This window comes from Stigmatopora argus, chromosome 8 (assembly GCF_051989625.1).
Source record: "Stigmatopora argus isolate UIUO_Sarg chromosome 8, RoL_Sarg_1.0, whole genome shotgun sequence".
Lineage (NCBI taxonomy): Eukaryota > Metazoa > Chordata > Actinopteri > Syngnathiformes > Syngnathidae > Stigmatopora > Stigmatopora argus.
The window spans coordinates 781,893-807,500 of NC_135394.1; the positions used below are offsets into that span (position 1 = coordinate 781,893).

Genomic DNA, 25,608 nt, shown 5'->3' on the forward strand with positions numbered 1-25,608 from the left:
GGATGTTCATCTCCTTTTGACCTCCTAAATCATGAAAGACTTCCCTCCTCTGCACATCTCACAACATTTTATTGAAGCTCTCCTTCTGATAATCTTCATTCCCGTAGTTGTAGAAGTAATAAGGCAAAAGAAGAGCAAGCGGCAACAAAGTCGACTCCTTTAACGAAGGGTTCTCCAAAGAGGACCACTCACCCTCCACACCCGATCCAAATATCCAAATACACGATCCACATGCAAGACTATGGACCGTTCGGATTTCCAAAGGGGATTTGTTCAGCAATAATGTTGCTCACGGCCATACTACCCTGAAAACGCCCGATCTCGTCTGATCTCGGAAGCTAAGCAGGGTTGGGCCTGGTTAGTACCTGGATAGGAGACCGCTTGGGAATACCAGGTGCTGTAAGCATCTTGTCAAAACCATTTTCGACATTTCATGGATGTTCATCTCCTTTTGACCTCCTAAATCATGAAAGACTTCCCTCCTCTGCACATCTCACAACATTTTATTGAAGCTCTCCTTCTGATAATCTTCATTCCCGTAGTTGTAGAAATAATAAAGCAAAAGAAGAGCAAGCGGCAACAAAGTCGACTCCTTTAACGAAGGGTTCACCAAAGAGGACCACTCACCCTCCACACCCGATCCAAATATCCAAATACACGATCCACATGCAAGACTATGGACCGTTCGGATTTCCAAAGGGGATTTGTTCAGCGACAATGTTGCTCACGGCCATACTACCCTGATAACGCCCGATCTCGTCTGATCTCGGAAGATAAGCAGGGTTGGGCCTGGTTAGTACCTAGATGGGAGACCTTCTGGGAATACCAGGTGCTGTAAGCATCTTGTCAAAACCATTTCCGACATTTCATGGATGTTCATCTCCTTTTGACCTCCTAAATCATGAAAGACTTCCCTCCTCTGCACATCTCACAACATTTTATTGAAGCTCTCCTTCTGATAATCTTCATTCCCGTAGTTGTAGAAGTAATAAAGCAAAAGAAGAGCAAGCGGCAACAAAGTCGACTCCTTTAACGAAGGGTTCTCCAAAGAGGACCCCTCGCCCTCCACACCGGATCCAAATATCCAAATACACGATCCACATGCAAGACTATGGACCGTTCGGATTTCCAAAGGGGATTTGTTCAGCGACAATGTTGCTCACGGCCATACTACCCTGAAAACGCCCGATCTCGTCTGATCTCGGAAGCTAAGCAGGGTTGGGCCTGGTTAGTACCTGGATGGGAGAACGCTTGGGAATATCAGGTGCTGTAAGCATCTTGTCAAAACCATTTTCGACATTTCATGGATGTTCATCTCCTTTTGACCTCCTAAATCATGAAAGACTTCCCTCCTCTGCATATCTCACAACATTTTATTGAAGCTCTCCTGATAATCTTCATTCCCGTAGTTGTAGAAGTAATAAAGCAAAAGAAGAGCAAGCGGCAACAAAGTCGACTCCTTTAACGAAGGGTTCACCAAAGAGGACCACTCACCCTCCACACCCGATCCAAATATCCAAATACACGATCCACATGCAAGACTATGGACCGTTCGGATTTCCAAAGGGGATTTGTTCAGCGACAATGTTGCTCACGGCCATACTACCCTGAAAACGCCCAATCTCGTCTGATCTCAGAAGCTAAGCAGGGTTGGGCCTGATTAGTACCTGGATGGGAGACTGCTTGGGAATACCAGGTGCTGTAAGCATCTTGTCAAAACCATTTTCGACATTTCATGGATGTTCATCTCCTTTTGACCTCCTAAATCATGAAAGACTTCCCTCCTCTGCACATCTCACAACATTTTATTGAAGCTCTCCTTCTGATAATCTTCATTCCCGTAGTTGTAGAAATAATAAAGCAAAAGAAGAGCAAGCGGCAACAAAGTCGACTCCTTTAAAGAAGGGTTCACCAAAGAGGACCACTCACCCTCCACACCCGATCCAAATATCCAAATACACGATCCACATGCAAGACTATGGACCGTTCGGATTTCCAAAGGGGATTTGTTCAGCGACAATGTTGCTCACGGCCATACTACCCTGAAAACGCCCGATCTCGTCTGATCTCGGAAGATAAGCAGGGTTGGGCCTGGTTAGTACCTAAATGGGAGACCTTTTGGGAATACCAGGTGCTGTAAGCATCTTGTCAAAACCATTTTCGACATTTCATGGATGTTCATCTCCTTTTGACCTCCTAAATCATGAAAGACTTCCCTCCTCTGCACATCTCACAACATTTTATTGAAGCTCTCCTTCTGATAATCTTCATTCCCGTAGTTGTAGAAGTAATAAGGCAAAAGAAGAGCAAGCGGCAACAAAGTCGACTCCTTTAACGAAGGGTTCTCCAAAGAGGACCCCTCACCCTCCACACCCGATCCAAATATCCAAATACACGATCCACATGCAAGACTATGGACCGTTCGGATTTCCAAAGGGGATTTGTTCAGCGACAATGTTGCTCACGGCCATACTACCCTGAAAACGCCCGATCTCGTCTGATCTCGGAAGCGAAGCAGGGTTGGGCCTGGTTAGTACCTGGATCGGAGACCACTTGGGAATACCAGGTGCTGTAAGCATCTTGTCAAAACCATTTTCGACATTTCATGGATGTTCATCTCCTTTTGACATCCTAAATCATGAAAGACTTCCCTACTCTGCACATCTCACAACATTTTATTGAAGCTCTCCTTCTGATAATCTTCATTCCCGTAGTTGTAGAAATAATAAAGCAAAAGAAGAGCAAGCGGCAACAAAGTCGACTCCTTTAAAGAAGGGTTCACCAAAGAGGACCACTCACCCTCCACACCCGATCCAAATATCCAAATACACGATCCACATGCAAGACTATGGACCGTTCGGATTTCCAAAGGGGATTTGTTCAGCGACAATGTTGCTCACGGCCATACTACCCTGAAAACGCCCGATCTCGTCTGATCTCGGAAGATAAGCAGGGTTGGGCCTGGTTAGTACCTAAATGGGAGACCTTTTGGGAATACCAGGTGCTGTAAGCATCTTGTCAAAACCATTTTCGACATTTCATGGATGTTCATCTCCTTTTGACCTCCTAAATCATGAAAGACTTCCCTCCTCTGCACATCTCACAACATTTTATTGAAGCTCTCCTTCTGATAATCTTCATTCCCGTAGTTGTAGAAATAATAAAGCAAAAGAAGAGCAAGCGGCAACAAAGTCGACTCCTTTAACGAAGGGTTCTCCAAAGAGGACCCCTCACCCTCCACACCCGATCCAAATATCCAAATACACGATCCACATGCAAGACTATGGACCGTTCGGATTTCCAAAGGGGATTTGTTCAGCGACAATGTTGCTCACGGCCATACTACCCTGAAAACGCCCGATCTCGTCTGATCTCGGAAGATAAGCAGGGTTGGGCCTGGTTAGTACCTAGATGGGAGACCTTTTGGGAATACCAGGTGCTGTAAGCATCTTGTCAAAACCATTTTCGACATTTCATGGATGTTCATCTCCTTTTGATCTCCTAAATCATGAAAGACTTCCCTCCTCTGCACATCTCACAACATTTTATTGAAGCTCTCCTTCTGATAATCTTCATTCCCGTAGTTGTAGAAGTAATAAAGCAAAAGAAGAGCAAGCGGCAACAAAGTCGACTCCTTTAACGAAGGGTTCTCCAAAGAGGACCCCTCGCCCTCCACACCGGATCCATATATCCAAATACACGATCCACATGCAAGACTATGGACCGTTCGGATTTCCAAAGGGGATTTGTTCAGCGACTATGTTGCTCACGGCCATACTACCCTGAAAACGCCCGATCTTGTCTGATCTCAGAAGCTAAGCAGGGTTGGGCCTGATTAGTACCTGGATGGGAGACCGCTTGGGAATACCAGGTGCTGTAAGCATCTTGTCAAAACCATTTTCGACATTTCATGGATGTTCATCTCCTTTTGACCTCCTAAATCATGAAAGACTCCCTCCTCTGCACATCTCACAACATTTTATTGAAGCTCTCCTTCTGATAATCTTCATTCCCGTAGTTGTACAAGTAATAAAGCAAAAGAAGAGCAAGCGGCAACAAAGTCGACTCCTTTAACGAAGGGTTCTCCAAAGAGGACCCCTCACCCTCCAAACCCGATCCAAAGATCCAAATACACGATCCACATGCAAGACTATGGACCGTTCGGATTTCCAAAGGGGATTTGTTCAGCGACAATGTTGCTCATGGCCATACTACCCTGAAAACGCCCGATCTCGTCTGATCTCAGAAGCTAAGCAGGTTTGGGCCTGGTTAGTACCTGGATGGGAGACCGCTTGGGAATACCAGGTGCTGTAAGCATCTTGTCAAAACCATTTTCGACATTTCATGGATGTTCATCTCCTTTTGACATCCTAAATCATGAAAGACTTCCCTACTCTGCACATCTCACAACATTTTATTGAAGCTCTCCTTCTGATAATCTTCATTCCCGTAGTTGTAGAAATAATAAAGCAAAAGAAGAGCAAGCGGCAACAAAGTCGACTCCTTTAACGAAGGGTTCACCAAAGAGGACCACTCACCCTCCACACCCGATCCAAATATCCAAATACACGATCCACATGCAAGACTATGGACCGTTCGGATTTCCAAAGGGGATTTGTTCAGCAATAATGTTGCTCACGGCCATACTACCCTGAAAACGCCCGATCTTGTCTGATCTCGGAAGCTAAGCAGGGTTGGGCCTGGTTAGTACATGGATGGGAGACCGCTTGGGAATACCAGGTGCTTTAAGCATCTTGTCAAAACCATTTTCGACATTTCATGGATGTTCATCTCCTTTTGACCTCCTAAATCATGAAAGACTTCCCTCCTCTGCACATCTCAAAACATTTTATTGAAGCTCTCCTTCTGATAATCTTCATTCCCGTAGTTGTACAAGTAATAAAGCAAAAGAAGAGCAAGCGGCAACAAAGTCGACTCCTTTAACGAAGGGTTCTCCAAAGAGGACCCCTCACCCTCCACACCCGATCCAAATATCCAAATACACGATCCACATGCAAGACTATGGACCGTTCGGATTTCCAAAGGGGATTTGTTCAGGGACAATGTTGCTCACGGCCATACTACCCTGAAAACGCCCGATCTCGTCTGATCTCGGAAGCTAAGCAGGGTTGGGCCTGGTTAGTACCTGGATGGGAGACCGCTTGGGAATACCAGGTGCTGTAAGCATCTTGTCAAAACCATTTTCGACATTTCATGGATGTTCAGCTCCTTTTGACCTCCTAAATCATGAAAGACTTCCCTCCTCTGCGCATCTCACAACATTTTATTGAAGCTCTCCTTCTGATAATCTTCATTCCCGTAGTTGTAGAAGTAATAAAGCAAAAGAAGAGCAAGCGGCAACAAAGTCGACTCCTTTAACGAAGGGTTCTCCAAAGAGGACCCCTCACCCTCCACACCCGATCCAAATATCCAAATACACGATCCACATGCAAGACTATGGACCGTTCGGATTTCCAAAGGGGATTTGTTCAGCGACAATGTTGCTCACGGCCATACTACCCTGAAAACGCCCGATCTCGTCTGATCTCGGAAGCTAAGCAGGGTTGGGCCTGGTTAGTACCTGGATGGGAGACCGCTTGGGAATACCAGGTGCTGTAAGCATCTTGTCAAAACCATTTTCGACATTTCATGGATGTTCATCTCCTTTTGACCTCCTAAATCATGAAAGACTTCCCTCCTCTGCATATCTCACAACATTTTATTGAAGCTCTCTGTTAGAATTATTAGGTAATATTCTATATGTGTTGTAAGCATTTTTCAATAAGTAGTAAAGCTATAAATCAAGTCATGGGATGGACTTCTTCCTGCGCAGTCCTCTCCTCAAGGGCAAGGGAAAAGAGACGGACACTTTTTCCCAGCAGGACCAAATGAGACTGTTATGTCGGGGCTTCACCAGCAGATTTGAAAATACGGCTTTGTTGACATTAAAATACTGCTTTGTTGACATTATAATCCTGCTTGAATGCTTTGTTTACCTTATAATGAAAATATTATGTACCATTGTTTTGGGGAGATGTCACACCATTTCATTTTGAGACTGTTGTTTTTCTAAACCAGAAGGTGTTATTGTACTGATTACATGAACATGTTTTTCGAATGTCGCGATTAAATACAATGATTCAGTTACTAGAATTTAGAATGCACTGTGGACTAAGACGGCGTCGCATAGCATTTTCCTTGCAAGTGTAACCAGAAATGTTGAGAGATGTTTTTCCTTTTTTAATTAAATATTACTAATAATGATTTAAAAGGTTTGAATCATTATTCCAACATTTTGGTCCTTCGAGTAGCCGGGGTCAACAAACCGATAAGGAGTCCAGACGCTGCTGTTCAATATCTGGAGTGACCGTGCACGGCAAAAGAAATCCCTTTCCCAGGCTGGAATATTTCTCGGCAGCGGCTGGATTCTAGTCGGTTGACGACTATCCTTGTGACGGGTTCCGAGTGCGTGGAAGGCATCACATGCGAAGGCCTTATTTTGAGAAGTAAGGTTCGCGTCCTGGGGATTAGCGATTTTAAAAACCCTGCGGATACTAGTCACTAGCAGGTAGACACGGTGTGGTCTATAAACGTCGCACACAAATCCGCTCCAAAAATGGGTAGTGGAAACAGTAAAACGGCTATTGACGATCCAAAGATGCGTCTGCCGTGTAAGGATTGGAAATTTGTTGAAAATCAGAGCGCTTTGAGAATTAAACATCTAAACTTATGGATAAATAAATATGGATTTGCTGGCCAGCTTAATATGCATAAGATTTTGATACTGCAGGATAAAATACGTGCTAAACATGGGGGAAACCTTAACAAAATGGAGCAGGAGGGATATAATGATACCTATTATTGGTTTATGATGGCAAGGAAACGAAGTGATGGCTGGGTTAAATCAGTTGATAACGGTGGGACTGGAAACACAGAGGCTGTGTTATTCCACAGAAAAGAGGATGATGAGACTGGGCCGGTGGGCAAGAAATGTGTTGTTGCTGTTAAAAAGGAGGAGATACTGCCGAGGCCCCCTCCGACAAATATGCTGACCAGGTCGGGAGGGCCCGTGGGGGAATGGTCAAAGGCATGGGGAGAAACGCTATCTCCCCAGCCTGGGGCGCCGCCAATGACTGATGTGTTTATTGAACAATATCCCATGATCGAAGTTGCTAATCCTAATGTGGGCAAGGAGCAGGCCCCTACTATCCTGGTACACAGAACGTGGACGCAGGACGACGTGAAAAAGGCCGTAGAAGGCATCACGTCGTACAAGGTTGATGTGGGGGAGTTTGTCTTGCAAATGGAGGACATTAGACGATCTTATCACCTGAATGGGGTGGAAACGCAGCAAATTTGGATGTTCGCGTTAAAAGGTGATTGGCATGCAGTTAGGGGGGACTGGAATCCAAAAGCTGATGGTGGCCCGTTGTGTCATGACGGTCGTGAGTTGAATGTGAGAGTGCATGAACTGATTGATCGGGTTACGGGGAAGTTTAAAACAAAAGCTAATTATACTGTGATCAGCAGAGCTAAGCAGAGGGATGGTGAGCCTTTTGCAGACTATCAAATCAGGATGACGGCTTGTTTTAAGGCCAACAGCGGCATCGCTGAAGACCACGCGGCGGGCAGCCTTTATCAGGAGCAGCTAAAAAATGTGTTGCATGCTCATTCAAATTATACGCTTAGGGAATGGGTTGAAAAACATTGGGTAGACAGGTCTACGGGCACGCTTGAACAATACGTAAATCAGGCGATCCATGCAGAAGAGGTTTTAAAAAAGAAAAGAAAGGGGGGGGCACCCTCTAACGAGGACGGGATTTTTTACCAAAATAAGGGGTGGGAGCGTAAACCTTTTAACAGGGATAATGAGAAAAAATATGCAGGGAAGTTCAACAGAAAGCGAGGTATGAGAGAGAAAATCTGTTGGATCTGTGGGAAAATAGGTCATATATCCCGCGATTGCCCAAATAACAGGGCCTCTAAAAGTGAAGGCCAATCGGCATGACTAGTCGGGGGGCCTGCTCAAAACGAGATAAGCAATGGATTTGAGCAGAGAGAAGTGGAACTAAATTTAGCGGAGATATTGGCACTCGATACAATTAAACCTGAAATCACACTGTTCGTGAATGGGATGCGATTAAAATTTTTGTGTGATACCGGGGCTTGTAAAACTGCGATTAAAGTGGATATTCCAGGGGCTAGACATACAAAACGGAGGGTGTTTGTGACAACAGCAGGTGGGCAAGTTGCCGCCGTTTCGGAGACATTTCCGGTTTGGATAAGGGACCCGGAGGGGGAGTCGTGCAAAATGTCTGTGCTGGTGGTGCATGAGTGTCCTGTCAATTTGCTGGGGAGGGATGGCCTATTACAATTGGGCTTGGCTTTGGTCCCCTCCGCTAGTGGTAATATGGTGGTTAAAAGGCGAAAAGAGATCCAAAATGGCCAATTGAATGTGTTGCAGGGGGGCCAGCCTGCGTTTTTTTACTATACGCTAGAGGTGTCAGATAACGCGCCGACGGGGGTGGGGAGCACCCTGTTATCTACAGCTACAGATTTGATTGGAACGCGGGAGAGTGTTGAAAAAATAGACTCCCTCCAGGTGCTGATGTGGTACAAGAGATCTGAAGGGCCTGATGAAATCTATGAGAACAGATTAGCACAGGTCATGCCGGCTGAAATTAGATTGGAATACCTGTACACGGATGGTATTTCAACAGTTGTGGGGGGGGTTGAGTTGTCTTTGGGATATAGAAACCTTTTTCTTGAATGGGCAACTCCACACATTGTCTTATGCAAACCGTACAATCAGAGAAAAGAGGTGCTGCGTGACTTTGTACAAACGGCCCGCGGGGCAACCGATTGGAGTGTATTAGACACAGGGCTTGAGTATAGTGAAATTACGGAGACATACAGAAAAGCGGTGTTTCAAACTATGGGCGTACGGGTGGGGATCTACCTGCAATGACTAGCACGATCAGCAACGGGGATATACCTATTATCAGAAGAGGATGAGGAGCTGTTAGCAACAGTCCCTCCCGAGATATGGTCCAAAGGACCTTCTGATGTAGGACTAGTAAAGGGGGTGATACCGGTGATAATTAGACCAAAATCTGAACTCAGGCCCTGTGTCCGACAATATCCGTTAAAACCTGATGCTTTGGAAGGAATAAAACCTGTAATTGAGGATTTGTTAAAAGCGGGGGTTATTATTGATTGTGAGGATTCACCTTGCAACTCTCCAATTTTTCCAGTGAGAAAGGCGGCCCCTTCTGGGGGATGGAGAATGGTTCAGGATTTACAAGCGGTGAACTCTGCAGTAATTCAGCGCGCACCTTGTGTGCCAGACCCGCACACGCTTTTGAATAATTTGGATCCAGATGCGGCATTTTTTACAGTAATCGACATAAGCAACGCTTTTTTCTCCATCCCATTAGATCGGGATAGTCAATTTTGGTTTGCCTTCACGTTTGGAAGGAAAAAATATACTTTTACGAGACTGCCACAGGGATACTGTGAAAGCCCCACGATATATTCACAGATTATGAGTAGCAGTGTAGCTAGGTTCCAACCGCAGGGGGGAAGCCAAATTATTGTGTATGTGGATGATGTACTAATAGCTTCATCTAGTTTAGAAGCCTGTAGAATAGACACTGTAGCCTTGATAGGGCACCTGGCGGCGGAAGGCCACAAAATAAGCAAAAACAAATTGCAGCTTTGTAAAGAACAGGTAAAATATTTAGGATATAATCTGGTTAAGGGCGGAAAGAAAATTTTAGATGACAGAAAGAAGGTGGTCTTGGACGCACCTAAACCACTGACTAAAAAACAAATAATGTCATTTTTAGGTCTCACTAATTACTGTAGGGCATGGATTCCAAATTATGCAGAAATTGTATCTCCCCTTGCTAAAATAATGAATGATGTTTTAAAAATGTCCTCGGCTCTAAATTGGACAGCAGAGGCTGAGACGGCATTTTGTACGTTAAAGCAGATGCTAGTAGCTAGTGGTACTTTAGCGTTACCTAATTATAACAAGCCTTTTGTGCAGATGGTGGACTGTAAAGGGGAGTTCATGACATCTGTGCTGACTCAGGAATTCGGGGGGAAAATGAGGCCTGTTGCATACTTTTCGTCCAGATTAGATAAGGTGGCCTGCGCGCTTCCTCATTGTGTGCGGGCGGTGGTGGCGGCTTCAATGGCGGTGGAGAGCAGCGCTACGATAGTGCTTTTTCATTCTTTAACCCTTAGAGTTCCGCATGCAGTGGCGGCGTTATTGCTACAAACAAACATGAAATTTTTGTCTCCGGCGAGACATTTGTCTTGTATAGCCATTCTGCTTTCGCAACCACATCTCACACTCGAGAGGTGTGTTAAAATTAATCCAGCTACTTTGTTGCCACTTCCTGGGGAGGGAGAGCAACATGATTGTCAAGCGATAGCCGAAGAGGCTACAAAGTGTAGGAAGGATTTAAAAGATCAACCGCTGGACAGCGGTGAAGTCCTTTTTGTTGATGGCTCCGCTAGTAAGGACGAAATGGGAAAAACTCGGACGGGGTATGCGGTTGTGACCGCGACTAAAATCTTAAAAGCGGAACCATTACCGTCCAATTACTCTGCGCAAGCGGCAGAGTTAATTGCATTGACGGAAGCATGCATCCTGATGAGCGACAAGGATGTTACAATTTATACAGATAGTCAATATGCATTTTCATCATGCCACGTTTTCGCTAGTTATTGGGCAAATAGGGGTATGATATCTTCCACGGGCAAAGCGGTGACACATGCTAAATTGTTGCAACGACTGATAGCTGCGGTGCAGCTCCCAAAACATATTGCTGTTTGTAAATGTGCAGCACATACTTCAAAAAATGACCAGGTTTCCTTGGGGAATGCCTTTGCTGATGTGGCGGCAAAGGAGGCTGCAAGGAAACCCTTTATTGGGATGATAGACTCGGTGTATGACGAAAACATCTTACCAGATGATATTTTGGCAAAGATGCAGTTACAAAGCCCACAATCCGAATTCAAATTATGGATTGATAAAGGGGCGAAATTGCAAAATGGGGTTTATGCGAGCATTGAAGGCCAACCAATCTTACCAAAAAATTTGTTTAGATGGGCGGCCATTTTGAGTCATGGCAAAACGCATGTTTCCACGGCGGGAATGGTTGCTTTGGTGCAACGGCACTACAAAACGTATGGATTTAATCTATATGCAAAAATTTTTTGCAGAGCATGTTTGGCTTGTGCTCGGCATAACCCCCAAGGGGGGATACGGCCAAGACGTGGGCAATTTCCAAATGCTACATATCCATTTCAAAGGATACATATGGATTTTATTGAATTAAGTAAAAGTGAGGGGAAAAGATACTGCTTAGTGATTATTGATGCCTTTTCAAAATGGGTTGAAATTTTCCCAACAAAACACATAGATGCGTTAACGGTAGCCAAAGCATTATGTAAAGATATCATTCCACGATATGGAATCCCAGAAACCATTTGTAGTGATAATGGCACCCATTTTGTTAACAAAATAATTGATGGAATTGGCAGTAGGTTCCATATCTCGTTGCGAAATCATTGCGCCTACCACCCACAATCGGCGGGCCTTGTCGAAAGGATGAATGGAACTATAAAAAATAGACTAAGAAAAAATATGGAAGAAACAAAGAGACCATGGACAAAATGTATTGATTTGGTGAAATTACATATTAACATCACGAGCTCAAGTGGGTTAACCCCATATGAAGTCCTGTTTGGTAGACCATACAAATTGCCATTATTCACTACACAATGGGAATTGGATGACGAGGCAAATTTAGCTGACTACATGAGAAAATCTTTAGAAAAACGCACCGAACTTAAGTTACCAGAGGGAGATGGTTCTTCTCAACAGGAAACGGACGGAGCGAAGGTGGTTCCTGGAGACTGGGTGCTGATACGCAGTATAAAAAAGAAACATTGGAGTGACGCAAAGTGGGAGGGGCCATACCAAGTGTTGCTGACCACACCAACAGCCATCAAGATAGCTGAGAGGGGAACCTGGATTCACCTTTCACACAGTAAGAAGGTTATCTCAATTGAAACGGTCCAAGAGGAACCCCATAAACAAAGATAAAAAGTCATGGTAAAAACAATTGTTGCCCTCGGGGCAAAGGCATTAATGATTGTGACTCTATTCCTCTCCATAATAGGGCTACTTTCTCCAGTTGGAGAGAAAGGCGGAGGCGTTTCAATTAAAGATACACCTTCTTACGGGAGGGTAAAACGAGCAACAATAACATGGGACATAACATTACCTACTGACTCAAATTTCCAAACATGCATTCGAGATGACACCCCCAGACGATTAAGCACACGAACACTGTTTTGCCTTCCATACAATAGAACTACGGATATCTTCCTTTCATGGAAGAAAATATTTTTAGACTCATGGACATCCCGGTCGCCATACAAGGGATCAACCTATGGTAAAGGATATGTGTGGTACATGACAGCCCTGAGGAGGGGTTGGGGCAACCTTGTTGCAGAAACTGGTCAAGATTGGCGAGCTTGGATGTCGGACGCGTGCGCAAAAGCCATCAGGCCCCTGATAAAATTAACCCAGACGATGGGGGGAATACAAATCAGTATTCAGACTGACAAATTGACTTGTGGAAGAGATCCTTGTCTGACGTTTTTCCTAAGCCCATGGTCAAGGGGGGAAAACCCTTATTACAAATTTTACATTTGTGTCTCAACAGTAATTACCATGCCTATGGAGGCCGTGTTTAGGGCGTCAGAGAAGGAAACAACTGAAAAGGCCGTAGTAAAATTGAAATCTGAAAAAACCACAGATGATGAATTCATTTCTGCAACAGGGATTTCCCAAACGGGCAATAATTGGTTGTTGTTGATGGAAAATGCAGCTAAGGCTATCAATCAAACCTGTATAACATGTATGGGGCCACGCCCCCTCTTACGAGTAGTGCCCGCGCAAATTACCCCTGATTGTGTAAATGAGATAATGACAAAAGAAGATGTAAGCCCAAAATGTATGAAATGGAATAATGTCTACCCAGTTACAACGACAGCGAAGGACAAGCCTAATTTTTCAACACATGTCGCGTTTAATCATTTTACCTGTTTAGTCCTCACAGGGCACGGTCCGGCACTGGGAGCGATAAATGTGACGTGGTGTGCCCACGTCCTAAAACAGACTGCACCCCTGATACCACGTTCTGACCTATGGTGGTGGTGCGGCCAAAACAAATTATACGACTCCTGCAAAAATGCCGCAGGACTTTGTGCCTTGGTCTCACTGCTATTACCAGTGTCTGTTTTTCCATCTACAGTAGAGGAGATACAATTGGCTGCACAGAAATCTGGTATGATGGCGGGCCCCTCGCGACGGCGGCGATCGGCATGGAGAGAGGGTGATCCGACCTACATTGATGCGATTGGCGTCCCCCGGGGAGTCCCAGATGAGTATAAGTTGGTTAATCAGATCGCAGCAGGTTGGGAGTCTATTTTTCTTTTAATTACTCCAAACAAAAATGTTGATCGGATAAATTACCTGCATTACAATGTCCAAAAACTTGGAAATTATACTGAACAGGGATTTGTGGCGATAAAGGAACAACTAGCAGCCACCAGCCTAATGACGTTCCAGAATCGCATAGCAGTTGATATGCTGCTCGCGGAGAAAGGGGGCGTGTGTGCAATGTTCGGAGATGAGTGTTGCACTTACATACCGAACAACACGTCACCCGAGGGGTCCCTCACCGACGCCATTGATGGCCTGCAGACCCTCAACCGCAATATGAAGAAGCATTCTGGAGTCAGTGAATCCGTCTGGCAGCGCTGGTGGCGGGATATGTTTGGAGAATATCGGAATTTGGCTCAATCCGTTGCAGTTTCCGTAGCCCTTTTTGCTACGATTTTGACATTATGTGGGTGTTGTATTATTCCCTGCTTAAGATCTTTGATAAGCCGACTTATAACCACTGCGATTGCCCCTACAAATTCCAAATTGCATGAATTATATCCCCTACTGAGACGTGCTGACACTAACAGTGAATTCCAGGAGCATGGTAATTACGAGGATGGATTGGACGAAAATGATCTTGTTTTCTGTTTTTCAGACCTGCCGAACGAGTAGAGCCTAAGCGGGTAAAATTAAAACAGCCAACGGTGATATCCCTGTTATTTTGAATTTGTCATAAAATGAATAACAAACATATAGTAAAAGGAGGGAATGTTAGAATTATTAGGTAATATTCTATATGTGTTGTAAGCATTTTTCAATAAGTAGTAAAGCTATAAATCAAGTCATGGGATGGACTTCTTCCTGCGCAGTCCTCTCCTCAAGGGCAAGGGAAAAGAGACGGACACTTTTTCCCAGCAGGACCAAATGAGACTGTTATGTCGGGGCTTCACCAGCAGATTTGAAAATACGGCTTTGTTGACATTAAAATACTGCTTTGTTGACATTATAATCCTGCTTGAATGCTTTGTTTACCTTATAATGAAAATATTATGTACCATTGTTTTGGGGAGATGTCACACCATTTCATTTTCAGACTGTTGTTTTTCTAAACCAGAAGGTGTTATTGTACTGATTACATGAACATGTTTTTCGAATGTCGCGATTAAATACAATGATTCAGTTACTAGAATTTAGAATGCACTGTGGACTAAGACGGCGTCGCATAGCATTTTCCTTGCAAGTGTAACCAGAAATGTTGAGAGATGTTTTTCCTTTTTTAATTAAATATTACTAATAATGATTTAAAAGGTTTGAATCATTATTCCAACACTCTCCTGATAATCTTCATTCCCGTAGTTGTAGAAGTAATAAAGCAAAAGAATAGCAAGCGGCAACAAAGTCGACTCCTTTAACGAAGGGTTCACCAAAGAGGACCACTCACCCTCCACACCCGATCCAAATATCCAAATACACGATCCACATGCAAGACTATGGACCGTTCGGCTTTCCAAAGGGGATTTGTTCAGCAACAATGTTGCTCACGGCCATACTACCCTGAAAACGCCCGATCTCGTCTGATCTCGGAAGCTAAGCAGGGTTGGGCCTGGTTAGTACCTGGATGGGAGACCGCTTGGGAATACCAGGTGCTGTAAGCATCTTGTCAAAACCATTTTCGACATTTCATGGATGTTCATCTCCTTTTGACCTCCTAAATCATGAAAGACTTCCCTCCTCTGCACATCTCACAACATTTTATTGAAGCTCTCCTTCTGATAATCTTCATTCCCGTAGTTGTAGAAGTATTAAAGCAAAAGAAGAGCAAGCGGCAACAAAGTCGACTCCTTTAACGAAGGGTTCTCCAAAGAGGACCCCTCGCCCTCCACACCCGATCCAAATATCCAAATACACGATCCACATGCAAGACTATGGACCGTTCGGATTTCCAAAGGGGATTTGTTCAGCGACAATGTTGCTCACGGCCATACTACCATGAAAACGCCCGATCCCGTCTGATCTCGGAAGCTAAGCAGGATTGGGCCTGGTTAGTACCTGGGTGGGAGACCGCTTGAGAATACCAGGTGCTGTAAGCATCTTGTCAAAACCATTTTTGACATTTCATGGATGTTCATCTCCTTTTGACCTCCTAAATCATGAAAGACTTCCCTCCTCTGCATATCTCAAAAGATTTTATTGAAGCTCTCCTGATAATCTTCATTCCCGTAGTTGTAGAAGTAATAAAGCAAAAGAATAGCAAGCGGCAACAAAGTCGACTCCTTCAACGAAGGGCTTTCCAAAGAGGACCCCTCGCCCTCCACACCGGATCCAAATATCCAAATACACGATCCACATGCAAGACTATGGACCGTTTGAATTTCCAAAGGGGATTTATTCAGCGACAATGTTGCTCACGGCCATACTACCCTGAAAACGCCCGATCTCGTCTGATCTTGGAAGCTAAGCAGGGTTGGGCCTGGTTAGTACCTGGATGGGAGACCGCTTGGGAATACCAGGTGCTGTAAGCATCTTGTCAAAACCATTTTCGACATTTCATGGATGTTCATCTCCTTTTGACATCCTAAATCATGAAAGACTTCCCTACTCTGCACATCTCACAACATTTTATTGAAGCTCTCCTTCTGATAATCTTCATTCCCGTAGTTGTAGAAGTGATAAAGCAAAAGAAGAGCAAGCGGCAACAAAGTCGACTCCTTTAACGAAGGGTTCACCAAAGAGGACCACTCACCCTCCACACCCGATCCAAATACACGATCCACATGCAAGACTATGGACCGTTCGGATTTCCAAAGGGGATTTGTTCAGCGACAATGTTGATCACGGCCATACTACCCTGAAAACGCCCGATCTCGTCTGATCTCGGAAGCTAAGCAGGGTTGGGCCTGGTTAGTACCTGGATGGGAGACTGCTTGGGAATACCAGGTGCTGTAAGCATCTTGTCAAAACCATTTTCGACATTTCATGGATGTTCATCTCCTTTTGACCTCATAAATCATGAAAGACTTCCCTCCTCTGCACATCTCACAACATTTTATTGAAGCTCTCCTTCTGATAATCTTCATTCCCATAGTTGTAGAAGTAATAAAGCAAAAGAAGAGCAAGCGGCAACAAAGTCGACTCCTTTAACGAAGGGTTCTCCAAAGAGGACCCCTCACCCTCCACACCCGATCCAAATATCCAAATACACGATCCACATGCAAGACTATGGACCGTTCGGATTTCCAAAGGGGATTTGTTCAGCGACAATGTTGCTCACGGCCATACTACCCTGAAAACGCCCGATCTCGTCTGATCTCGGAAGCTAAGCAGGGTTGGGCCTGGTTAGTACCTGGATGGGAGACCTTTTGGGAATACCAGGTGCTGTAAGCATCTTGTCAAAACCATTTTCGACATTTCATGGATGTTCATCTCCTTTTGACCTCCTAAATCATGAAAGACTTCCCTCCTCTGCATATCTCACAACATTTTATTGAAGCTCTCCTGATAATCTTCATTCCCGTAGTTGTAGAAGTAATAAAGCAAAAGAATAGCAAGCGGCAACAAAGTCGACTCCTTCAACGAAGGGCTTTCCAAAGAGGACCCGTCGCCCTCCACACCGGATCCAAATATCCAAATACACGATCCACATGCAAGACTATGGACCGTTTGAATTTCCAAAGGGGATTTATTCAGCGACAATGTTGCTCACGGCCATACTACCCTGAAAACGCCCGATCTCGTCTGATCTCGGAAGCTAAGCAGGGTTGGGCCTGGTTAGTACCTGGATGGGAGACCGCTGGGGAATACCAGGTGCTGTAAGCATCTTGTCAAAACCATTTTCGACATTTCATGGATGTTCATCTCCTTTTGACATCCTAAATCATGAAAGACTTCCCTACTCTGCACATCTCACAACATTTTATTGAAGCTCTCCTTCTGATAATCTTCATTCCCGTAGTTGTAGAAGTGATAAAGCAAAAGAAGAGCAAGCGGCAACAAAGTCGACTCCTTTAACGAAGGGTTCACCAAAGAGGACCACTCACCCTCCACACCCGATCCAAATACACGATCCACATGCAAGACTATGGACCGTTCGGTTTTCCAAAGGGGATTTGTTCAGCGACAATGTTGCTCACGGCCATACTACCCTGAAAACGCCCGATCTCGGCTGATCTCGGAAGCTAAGCAGGGTTGGGCCTGGTTAGTACGTGGATGGGAGACCGCTTGGGAATACCAGGTGCTGTAAGCATCTTGTCAAAACCATTTTCGACATTTCATGGATGTTCATCTCCTTTTGACCTCCTAAATCATGAAAGACTTCCCTCCTCTGCACATCTCACAACATTTTATTGAAGCTCTCCTTCTGATAATCTTCATTCCCATAGTTGTAGAAGTAATAAAGCAAAAGAAGAGCAAGCGGCAACAAAGTCGACTCCTTTAACGAAGGGTTCTCCAAAGAGGACCCCTCACCCTCCACACCCGATCCAAATATCCAAATACACGATCCACATGCAAGACTATGGACCGTTCGGATTTCCAAAAGGGATTTGTTCAGCGACAACGTTGCTCACGGCCATACTACCCTGAGAACGCCCGATCTCGTCTGATCTCGGAAGCTAAGCAGGTTTGGGCCTGGTTAGTACCTGGATGGGAGACCGCTTGGGAGTACCAGGTGCTGTAAGCATCTTGTCAAAACCATTTTCGACATTTCATGGATGTTCATCTCCTTTTGACCTCCTAAATCATGAAAGACTTCCCTCCTCTGCATATCTCACAACATTTTATTGAAGCTCTCCTGATAATCTTCATTCCCGTAGTTGTAGAAGCAATAAAGCAAAAGAATAGCAAGCGGCAACAAAGTCGACTCCTTCAACGAAGGGCTTTCCAAAGAGGACCCCTCGCCCTCAACACCGGATCCAAATATCCAAATACACGATCCAAATGCAAGACTATGGACCGTTTGAATTTCCAAAGGGGATTTATTCAGCGACAATGTTGCTCATGGCCATACTACCCTGAAAACGCCCGATCTTGTCTGATCTCGGAAGCTAAGCAGGGTTGCGCCTGGTGAGTACCTGGATGGGAGACCGCTTGGGAATACCAGGTCCTGTAAGCATCTTGTCAAAACCATTTTCGACATTTCATGGATGTTCATCTCCTTTTGACATCCTAAATCATGAAAGACTTCCCTACTCTGCACATCTCACAACATTTTATTGAAGCTCTCCTTCTGATAATCTTCATTCCCGTAGTTGTAGAAGTAATAAAGCAAAAGAAGAGCAAGCGGCAACAAAGTCGACTCCTTTAACGAAGGGTTCTCCAAAGAGGACCCCTCACCCTCCACACCCGATCCAAATATCCAAATACACGATCCACATGCAAGACTATGGACCGTTCGAATTTCCAAAGGGGATTTGTTCAGCAACGATGTTGCTCACGGCCATACTACCCTGAAAACGCCCGATCTCGTCTGATCTCGGAAGCTAAGCAGGGTTGGGCCTGGTTAGTACCTGGATGGGAGACCGCTTGGGAATACCAGGTGCTGTAAGCATCTTGTCAAAACCATTTTCGACATTTCATGGATGTTCATCTCCTTTTGACCTCCTAAATCATGAAAGACTTCCCTCCTCTGCACATCTCACAACATTTTATTGAAGCTCTCCTTCTGATAATCTTAATTCCCGTAGTTGTAGAAGTAATAAAGCAAAAGAAGAGCAAGCGGCAACAAAGTCGACTCCTTTAACGAAGGGTTCTCCAAAGAGGACCCCTCACCCTCCACACCCGATCCAAATATCCAAATACACGATCCACATGCAAGACTATGGACCGTTCGGATTTCCAAAGGGGATTTGTTCAGCGACAGTGTGGCTCACGGCCATACTACCATGAAAACGCCCGATCCCGTCTGATCTCGGAAGCTAAGCAGGGTTGGGCCTGGTTAGTACCTGGATGGGAGACCGCTTGAGAATACCAGGTGCTGTAAGCATCTTGTCAAAACCATTTTCGACATTTCATGGATGTTCATCTCCTTTTGACCTCCTAAATCATGAAAGACTTACCTCCTCTGCATATCTCAAAACATTTTATTGAAGCTCTCCTGATAATCTTCATTCCCATAGTTGTAGAAGTAATAAAGCAAAAGAATAGCAAGCGGCAACAAAGTCGACTCCTTCAACGAAGGGCTTTCCAAAGAGGACCCCTCGCCCTCCACACCGGATCCAAATATCCAAATACACGATCCACATGCAAGACTATGGACCGTTTGAATTTCCAAAGGGGATTTATTCAGCGACAATGTTGCTCACGGCCATACTACCCTGAAAACGCCTGATCTCGTCTGATCTTGGAAGCTAAGCAGTGTTGGGCCTGGTTAGTACCTGGATGGGAGACCGCTTGGGAATACCAGGTGCTGTAAGCATCTTGTCAAAACCATTTTCGACATTTCATGGATGTTCATCTCCTTTTGACATCCTAAATCATGAAAGACTTCCCTACTCTGCACATCTCACAACATTTTATTGAAGCTCTCCTTCTGATAATCTTCATTCCCGTAGTTGTAGAAGTGATAAAGCAAAAGAAGAGCAAGCGGCAACAAAGTCGACTCCTTTAACGAAGGGTTCACCAAAGAGGACCACTCACCCTCCACACCCGATCCAAATACACGATCCACATGCAAGACTATGGACCGTTCGGATTTCCAAAGGGGATTTGTTCAGCGACAATGTTGATCACGGCCATACTACCCTGAAAACGCCCGATCTCGTCTGATCTCGGAAGCTAAGCAGGGTTGGGCCTGGTTAGTACCTGGATGGGAGACTGCTTGGGAATACCAGGTGCTGTAAGCATCTTGTCAAAACCATTTTCGACATTTCATGGATGTTCATCTCCTTTTGACCTCATAAATCATGAAAGACTTCCCTCCTCTGCACATCTCACAACATTTTATTGAAGCTCTCCTTCTGATAATCTTCATTCCCATAGTTGTAGAAGTAATAAAGCAAAAGAAGAGCAAGCGGCAACAAAGTCGACTCCTTTAACGAAGGGTTCTCCAAAGAGGACCCCTCACCCTCCACACCCGATCCAAATATCCAAATACACGATCCACATGCAAGACTATGGACCGTTCGGATTTCCAAAGGGGATTTGTTCAGCGACAATGTTGCTCACGGCCATACTACCCTGAAAACGCCCGATCTCGTCTGATCTCGGAAGCTAAGCAGGGTTGGGCCTGGTTAGTACCTGGATGGGAGACCTTTTGGGAATACCAGGTGCTGTAAGCATCTTGTCAAAACCATTTTCGACATTTCATGGATGTTCATCTCCTTTTGACCTCCTAAATCATGAAAGACTTCCCTCCTCTGCATATCTCACAACATTTTATTGAAGCTCTCCTGATAATCTTCATTCCCGTAGTTGTAGAAGTAATAAAGCAAAAGAATAGCAAGCGGCAACAAAGTCGACTCCTTCAACGAAGGGCTTTCCAAAGAGGACCCGTCGCCCTCCACACCGGATCCAAATATCCAAATACACGATCCACATGCAAGACTATGGACCGTTTGAATTTCCAAAGGGGATTTATTCAGCGACAGTGTTGCTCACGGCCATACTACCCTGAAAACGCCCGATCTCGACTGATCTCGGAAGCTAAGCAGGGTTGGGCCTGGTTAGTACCTGGATGGGAGACCGCTTAGGAATACCAGGTGCTGTAAGCATCTTGTCAAAACCATTTTCGACATTTCATGGATGTTCATCTCCTTTTGACATCCTAAATCATGAAAGACTTCCCTACTCTGCACATCTCACAACATTTTATTGAAGCTCTCCTTCTGATAATCTTCATTCCCATAGTTGTAGAAGTGATAAAGCAAAAGAAGAGCAAGCGGCAACAAAGTCGACTCCTTTAACGAAGGGTTCACCAAAGAGGACCACTCACCCTCCACACCCGATCCAAATATCCAAATACACGATCCACATGCAAGACTATGGACCGTTCGGATTTCCAAAGGGGATTTGTTCAGCGACGATGTTGCTCACGGCCATACTACCCTGAAAACGCCCGATCTCGTCTGATCTCGGAAGCTAAGCAGGGTTGGGCCTGGTTAGTACCTGGATGGGAGACCGCTTGGGAATACCAGGTGCTGTAAGCATCTTGTCAAAACCATTTTCGACATTTCATGGATGTTCATCTCCTTTTGACCTCCTAAATCATGAAAGACTTCCCTCCTCTGCACATCTCACAACATTTTATTGAAGCTCTCCTTCTGATAATCTTCATTCCCGTAGTTGTAGAAGTAATAAAGCAAAAGAAGAGCAAGCGGCAACAAAGTCGACTCCTAAAACGAAGGGTTCTCCAAAGAGGACCCCTCGCCCTCCACACCCGATCCAAATATCCAAATACACGATCCACATGCAAGACTATTGACCGTTCGGATTTCCAAAGGGGATTTGTTCAGCGACAACGTTGCTCACGGCCATACTACCCTGAAAACGCCCGATCTCGTCTGATCTCGGAAGCTAAGCAGGGTTGGGCCTGGTTAGTACCTGGATGGGAGACCGCTTGGGAATACCAGGTGCTGTAAGCATCTTGTCAAAACCATTTTCGACATTTCATGGATGTTCATCTCCTTTTGACCTCCTAAATCATGAAAGACTTCCCTCCTCTGCACATCTCACAACATTTTATTGAAGCTCTCCTGATAATCTTCATTCCCGTAGTTGTAGAAGTAATAAAGCAAAAGAAGAGCAAGCGGCAACAAAGTCGACTCCTTTAACGAAGGGTTCACCAAAGAGGACCACTCACCCTCCACACCCGATCCAAATATCCAAATACACGATCCACATGCAAGACTATGGACCGTTCGGATTTCCAAAGGGGATTTGTTCAGCGACAATGTTGCTCACGGCCATACTACCCTGAAAACGCCTGATCTCGTCTGATCTCAGAAGCTAAGCAGGGTTGGGCCTGGTTAGTACCTGGATGGGAGACCGCTTGGGAATACCAGGTGCTGTAAGCATCTTGTCAAAACCATTTTCGACATTTCATGGATGTTCATCTCCTTTTGACCTCCTAAATCATTAAAGACTTCCTTCCTCTGCACATCTCACAACATTTTATTGAAGCTCTCCTGATAATCTTCATTCCCGTAGTTGTAGAAGTAATAAAGCAAAAGAAGAGCAAGCGGCAACAAAGTCGACTCCTTTAACGAAGGGTTCACCAAAGAGGACCACTCACCCTCCACACCCGATCCAAATATCCAAATACACGATCCACATGCAAGACTATGGACCGTTCGGATTTCCAAAGGGGATTTGTTCAGCGGCAATGTTGCTCACGGCCATACTACCCTGAAAACGCCCGATCTCGTCTGATCTCGGAAGCTAAGCAGGGTTGGGCCTGGTTAGTACCTGGATGGGAGACCGCTTGGGAATACCAGGTGCTGTAAGCATCTTGTCAAAACCATTTTCGACATTTCATGGATGTTCATCTCCTTTTGACCTCCTAAATCATGAAAGACTTCCCTCCTCTGCACATCTCACAACATTTTATTGAAGCTCTCCTTCTGATAATCTTCATTCCCGTAGTTGTAGAAGTAATAAAGCAAAAGAAGAGCAAGCGGCAACAAAGTCGACTCCTAAAACGAAGGGTTCTCCAAAGAGGACCCCTCGCCCTCCACACCGGATCCAAATATCCAAATACACGATCCACATGCAAGACTATGGACCGTTCGGATTTCCAAAGGGGATTTGTTCAGCGACAATGTTGCTCACGGCCATACTACCCTGAAAACGCCCGATCTCGTCTGATCTCGGAAGCTAAGCAGGGTTGGGCCTGGTTAGTACCTGGATGGGAGACCGCTTGGGAATACCAGGTGCTGTAAGCATCTTGTCAAAACCATTTTCGACATTTCATGGATGTTCATCTCCTTTTGACCTCCTAAATCATGAAAGACTTCCCTCCTCTGCATATCTCACAACATTTTATTGAAGCTCTCCTGATAATCTTCATTCCCGTAGTTGTAGAAGTAATAAAGCAAAGGAAGAGCAAGCGGCAACAAAGTCGACTCCTTTAACGAAGGGTTCACCAAAGAGGACCACTCACCCTCCACACCCGATCCAAATATCCAAATACACGATCCACATGCAAGACTATGGACCGTTCGGATTTCCAAAGGGGATTTGTTCAGCGACAATGTTGCTCACGGCCATACTACCCTGAAAACGCCCGATCTCGTCTGATCTCAGAAGCTAAGCAGGGTTGCGCCTGATTAGTACCTGGATGGGAGACCGCTTGGGAATACCAGGTGCTGTACGCATCTTGTCAAAACCATTTTCGACATTTCATGGATGTTCATCTCCTTTTGACCTCCTAAATCATGAAAGACTTCCCTCCTCTGCACATCTCACAACATTTTATTGAAGCTCTCCTTCTGATAATCTTCATTCCCGTAGTTGTAGAAGTAATAAAGCAAAAGAAGAGCAAGCGGCAACAAAGTCGACTCCTTTAACGAAGGGTTCAACAAAGAGGACCACTCACCCTCCACACCCGATCCAAATATCCAAATACACGATCCACATGCAAGACTATGGACCGTTCGGATTTCCAAAGGGGATTTGTTCAGCGACAATGTTGCTCACGGCCATACTACCCTGAAAACGCCTGATCTCGTCTGATCTCGGACGCTAAGCAGGTTTGGGCCTGGTTAGTACCTGGATGGGAGACCGCTTGGGAATACCAGGTGCTGTAAGCATCTTGTCAAAACCATTTTCGACATTTCATGGATGTTCATCTCCTTTTGACATCCTAAATCATGAAAGACTTCCCTCCTCTGCACATCTCACAACATTTTATTGAAGCTCTCCTTCTGATAATCTTCATTCCAGTAGTTGTAGAAGTAATAAAGAAAAAGAAGAGCAAGCGGCAACAAAGTCGACTCCTTTAACGAAGGGTTCTCCAAAGAGGACCCCTCACCCTCCACACCCGATCCAAATATCCAAATACACGATCCACATGCAAGACTATGGACCGTTCGGATTTCCAAAGGGGATTTGTTCAGCGACAATGTTGCTCACGGCCATACTACCCTGAAAACGCCCGATCTCGTCTGATCTCGGAAGCTAAGCAGGTTTGGGCCTGGTTAGTACCTAGATGGGAGACCTTTTGGGAATACCAGGTGCTGTAAGCATCTTGTCAAAACCATTTTCGACATTTCATGGATGTTCATCTCCTTTTGACCTCCTAAATCATGAAAGACTTTCCTCCTCTGCATATCTCACAACATTTTATTGAAGCTCTCCTTCTGATAATCTTCATTCCCGTAGTTGTAGAATTAATAAAGCAAAAGAAGAGCAAGCGGCAACAAAGTCGACTCCTTTAACGAAGGGTTCTCCAAAGAGGACCCCTCACCCTCCACACCCGATCCAAATATCCAAATACACGATCCACATGCAAGACTATGGACCGTTCGGATTTCCAATGGGGATTTGTTCAGCGACAATGTTGCTCACGGCCATACTACCCTGAAAACGCCCGATCTCGTCTGATCTCGGAAGCTAAGCAGGGTTGGGCCTGGTTAGTACCTGGATGGGAGACCGCTTGGGAATACCAGGTGCTGTAAGCATCTTGTCAAAACCATTTTCGACATTTCATGGATGTTCATCTCCTTTTGACATCCTAAATCATGAAAGACTTCCCTCCTCTGCACATCTCACAACATTTTATTGAAGCTCTCCTTCTGATAATCTTCATTCCAGTAGTTGTAGAAGTAATAAAGCAAAAGAAGAGCAAGCGGCAACAAAGTCGACTCCTTTAACGAAGGGTTCTCCAAAGAGGACCCCTCACCCTCCACACCCGATCCAAATATCCAAATACACGATCCACATGCAAGACTATGGACCGTTCGGATTTCCAAAGGGGATTTGTTCAGCGACAATGTTGCTCACGGCCATACTACCCTGAAAACGCCCGATCTCGTCTGATCTCGGAAGCTAAGCAGGTTTGGGCCTGGTTAGTACCTAGATGGGAGACCTTTTGGGAATACCAGGTGCTGTAAGCATCTTGTCAAAACCATTTTCGACATTTCATGGATGTTCATCTCCTTTTGACCTCCTAAATCATGAAAGACTTTCCTCCTCTGCATATCTCA

The 25,608-nt window shown here is 45.0% G+C and overlaps 35 non-coding genes and 3 pseudogenes across 35 annotated transcripts; all 38 read left to right on the forward strand.

Moving 5' to 3' along the window:
* Positions 1-287: 287 nt before the first annotated feature.
* Positions 288-406, forward strand: LOC144079611 (5S ribosomal RNA). The gene has a single exon (XR_013301669.1). It is a non-coding gene; the product is annotated as a 5S ribosomal RNA (ribosomal RNA).
* A 316-nt stretch (positions 407-722) lies between these two features.
* Positions 723-841, forward strand: LOC144081199 (5S ribosomal RNA). The gene has a single exon (XR_013303030.1). It is a non-coding gene; the product is annotated as a 5S ribosomal RNA (ribosomal RNA).
* Positions 842-1,157: 316 nt separating this feature from the next.
* LOC144080116 (5S ribosomal RNA) lies at positions 1,158-1,276 on the forward strand. The gene has a single exon (XR_013302155.1). It is a non-coding gene; the product is annotated as a 5S ribosomal RNA (ribosomal RNA).
* A 313-nt stretch (positions 1,277-1,589) lies between these two features.
* LOC144080629 (5S ribosomal RNA) lies at positions 1,590-1,708 on the forward strand (annotated as a pseudogene).
* A 316-nt stretch (positions 1,709-2,024) lies between these two features.
* LOC144079650 (5S ribosomal RNA) lies at positions 2,025-2,143 on the forward strand. Its single transcript, XR_013301707.1, has one exon. It is a non-coding gene; the product is annotated as a 5S ribosomal RNA (ribosomal RNA).
* Positions 2,144-2,459: 316 nt separating this feature from the next.
* On the forward strand, positions 2,460-2,578 carry LOC144080263 (5S ribosomal RNA). Its single transcript, XR_013302300.1, has one exon. It is a non-coding gene; the product is annotated as a 5S ribosomal RNA (ribosomal RNA).
* Positions 2,579-2,894: 316 nt separating this feature from the next.
* Positions 2,895-3,013, forward strand: LOC144079651 (5S ribosomal RNA). Its single transcript, XR_013301708.1, has one exon. It is a non-coding gene; the product is annotated as a 5S ribosomal RNA (ribosomal RNA).
* A 316-nt stretch (positions 3,014-3,329) lies between these two features.
* Positions 3,330-3,448, forward strand: LOC144081061 (5S ribosomal RNA). The gene has a single exon (XR_013302896.1). It is a non-coding gene; the product is annotated as a 5S ribosomal RNA (ribosomal RNA).
* A 316-nt stretch (positions 3,449-3,764) lies between these two features.
* Positions 3,765-3,883, forward strand: LOC144080371 (5S ribosomal RNA). Its single transcript, XR_013302403.1, has one exon. It is a non-coding gene; the product is annotated as a 5S ribosomal RNA (ribosomal RNA).
* Positions 3,884-4,198: 315 nt separating this feature from the next.
* LOC144080484 (5S ribosomal RNA) lies at positions 4,199-4,317 on the forward strand. Its single transcript, XR_013302513.1, has one exon. It is a non-coding gene; the product is annotated as a 5S ribosomal RNA (ribosomal RNA).
* A 316-nt stretch (positions 4,318-4,633) lies between these two features.
* On the forward strand, positions 4,634-4,752 carry LOC144080586 (5S ribosomal RNA). The gene has a single exon (XR_013302608.1). It is a non-coding gene; the product is annotated as a 5S ribosomal RNA (ribosomal RNA).
* Positions 4,753-5,068: 316 nt separating this feature from the next.
* On the forward strand, positions 5,069-5,187 carry LOC144080630 (5S ribosomal RNA). The gene has a single exon (XR_013302638.1). It is a non-coding gene; the product is annotated as a 5S ribosomal RNA (ribosomal RNA).
* A 316-nt stretch (positions 5,188-5,503) lies between these two features.
* Positions 5,504-5,622, forward strand: LOC144080641 (5S ribosomal RNA). The gene has a single exon (XR_013302639.1). It is a non-coding gene; the product is annotated as a 5S ribosomal RNA (ribosomal RNA).
* Positions 5,623-15,007: 9,385 nt separating this feature from the next.
* On the forward strand, positions 15,008-15,126 carry LOC144080655 (5S ribosomal RNA). The gene has a single exon (XR_013302642.1). It is a non-coding gene; the product is annotated as a 5S ribosomal RNA (ribosomal RNA).
* Positions 15,127-15,442: 316 nt separating this feature from the next.
* LOC144080391 (5S ribosomal RNA) lies at positions 15,443-15,561 on the forward strand. Its single transcript, XR_013302422.1, has one exon. It is a non-coding gene; the product is annotated as a 5S ribosomal RNA (ribosomal RNA).
* A 313-nt stretch (positions 15,562-15,874) lies between these two features.
* On the forward strand, positions 15,875-15,993 carry LOC144079526 (5S ribosomal RNA). The gene has a single exon (XR_013301586.1). It is a non-coding gene; the product is annotated as a 5S ribosomal RNA (ribosomal RNA).
* A 308-nt stretch (positions 15,994-16,301) lies between these two features.
* Positions 16,302-16,420, forward strand: LOC144079911 (5S ribosomal RNA). Its single transcript, XR_013301959.1, has one exon. It is a non-coding gene; the product is annotated as a 5S ribosomal RNA (ribosomal RNA).
* A 316-nt stretch (positions 16,421-16,736) lies between these two features.
* Positions 16,737-16,855, forward strand: LOC144080917 (5S ribosomal RNA). The gene has a single exon (XR_013302758.1). It is a non-coding gene; the product is annotated as a 5S ribosomal RNA (ribosomal RNA).
* A 313-nt stretch (positions 16,856-17,168) lies between these two features.
* On the forward strand, positions 17,169-17,287 carry LOC144081081 (5S ribosomal RNA). The gene has a single exon (XR_013302915.1). It is a non-coding gene; the product is annotated as a 5S ribosomal RNA (ribosomal RNA).
* A 308-nt stretch (positions 17,288-17,595) lies between these two features.
* LOC144080150 (5S ribosomal RNA) lies at positions 17,596-17,714 on the forward strand. Its single transcript, XR_013302189.1, has one exon. It is a non-coding gene; the product is annotated as a 5S ribosomal RNA (ribosomal RNA).
* Positions 17,715-18,030: 316 nt separating this feature from the next.
* Positions 18,031-18,149, forward strand: LOC144080239 (5S ribosomal RNA). The gene has a single exon (XR_013302276.1). It is a non-coding gene; the product is annotated as a 5S ribosomal RNA (ribosomal RNA).
* Positions 18,150-18,462: 313 nt separating this feature from the next.
* On the forward strand, positions 18,463-18,581 carry LOC144080763 (5S ribosomal RNA; annotated as a pseudogene).
* A 316-nt stretch (positions 18,582-18,897) lies between these two features.
* Positions 18,898-19,016, forward strand: LOC144080666 (5S ribosomal RNA). The gene has a single exon (XR_013302643.1). It is a non-coding gene; the product is annotated as a 5S ribosomal RNA (ribosomal RNA).
* A 316-nt stretch (positions 19,017-19,332) lies between these two features.
* On the forward strand, positions 19,333-19,451 carry LOC144079731 (5S ribosomal RNA). The gene has a single exon (XR_013301786.1). It is a non-coding gene; the product is annotated as a 5S ribosomal RNA (ribosomal RNA).
* A 313-nt stretch (positions 19,452-19,764) lies between these two features.
* LOC144080448 (5S ribosomal RNA) lies at positions 19,765-19,883 on the forward strand. The gene has a single exon (XR_013302479.1). It is a non-coding gene; the product is annotated as a 5S ribosomal RNA (ribosomal RNA).
* A 308-nt stretch (positions 19,884-20,191) lies between these two features.
* Positions 20,192-20,310, forward strand: LOC144079913 (5S ribosomal RNA). The gene has a single exon (XR_013301961.1). It is a non-coding gene; the product is annotated as a 5S ribosomal RNA (ribosomal RNA).
* A 316-nt stretch (positions 20,311-20,626) lies between these two features.
* LOC144080918 (5S ribosomal RNA) lies at positions 20,627-20,745 on the forward strand. Its single transcript, XR_013302759.1, has one exon. It is a non-coding gene; the product is annotated as a 5S ribosomal RNA (ribosomal RNA).
* Positions 20,746-21,058: 313 nt separating this feature from the next.
* On the forward strand, positions 21,059-21,177 carry LOC144079930 (5S ribosomal RNA). Its single transcript, XR_013301978.1, has one exon. It is a non-coding gene; the product is annotated as a 5S ribosomal RNA (ribosomal RNA).
* A 316-nt stretch (positions 21,178-21,493) lies between these two features.
* On the forward strand, positions 21,494-21,612 carry LOC144080677 (5S ribosomal RNA). The gene has a single exon (XR_013302644.1). It is a non-coding gene; the product is annotated as a 5S ribosomal RNA (ribosomal RNA).
* A 316-nt stretch (positions 21,613-21,928) lies between these two features.
* LOC144080688 (5S ribosomal RNA) lies at positions 21,929-22,047 on the forward strand. The gene has a single exon (XR_013302645.1). It is a non-coding gene; the product is annotated as a 5S ribosomal RNA (ribosomal RNA).
* Positions 22,048-22,360: 313 nt separating this feature from the next.
* Positions 22,361-22,479, forward strand: LOC144080919 (5S ribosomal RNA). Its single transcript, XR_013302760.1, has one exon. It is a non-coding gene; the product is annotated as a 5S ribosomal RNA (ribosomal RNA).
* A 313-nt stretch (positions 22,480-22,792) lies between these two features.
* On the forward strand, positions 22,793-22,911 carry LOC144080700 (5S ribosomal RNA). Its single transcript, XR_013302647.1, has one exon. It is a non-coding gene; the product is annotated as a 5S ribosomal RNA (ribosomal RNA).
* Positions 22,912-23,227: 316 nt separating this feature from the next.
* On the forward strand, positions 23,228-23,346 carry LOC144080713 (5S ribosomal RNA). The gene has a single exon (XR_013302649.1). It is a non-coding gene; the product is annotated as a 5S ribosomal RNA (ribosomal RNA).
* Positions 23,347-23,659: 313 nt separating this feature from the next.
* Positions 23,660-23,778, forward strand: LOC144080672 (5S ribosomal RNA; annotated as a pseudogene).
* A 316-nt stretch (positions 23,779-24,094) lies between these two features.
* LOC144080435 (5S ribosomal RNA) lies at positions 24,095-24,213 on the forward strand. The gene has a single exon (XR_013302466.1). It is a non-coding gene; the product is annotated as a 5S ribosomal RNA (ribosomal RNA).
* A 316-nt stretch (positions 24,214-24,529) lies between these two features.
* LOC144079934 (5S ribosomal RNA) lies at positions 24,530-24,648 on the forward strand. The gene has a single exon (XR_013301981.1). It is a non-coding gene; the product is annotated as a 5S ribosomal RNA (ribosomal RNA).
* Positions 24,649-24,964: 316 nt separating this feature from the next.
* LOC144080724 (5S ribosomal RNA) lies at positions 24,965-25,083 on the forward strand. Its single transcript, XR_013302650.1, has one exon. It is a non-coding gene; the product is annotated as a 5S ribosomal RNA (ribosomal RNA).
* Positions 25,084-25,399: 316 nt separating this feature from the next.
* Positions 25,400-25,518, forward strand: LOC144079936 (5S ribosomal RNA). The gene has a single exon (XR_013301983.1). It is a non-coding gene; the product is annotated as a 5S ribosomal RNA (ribosomal RNA).
* Positions 25,519-25,608: the final 90 nt, after the last annotated feature.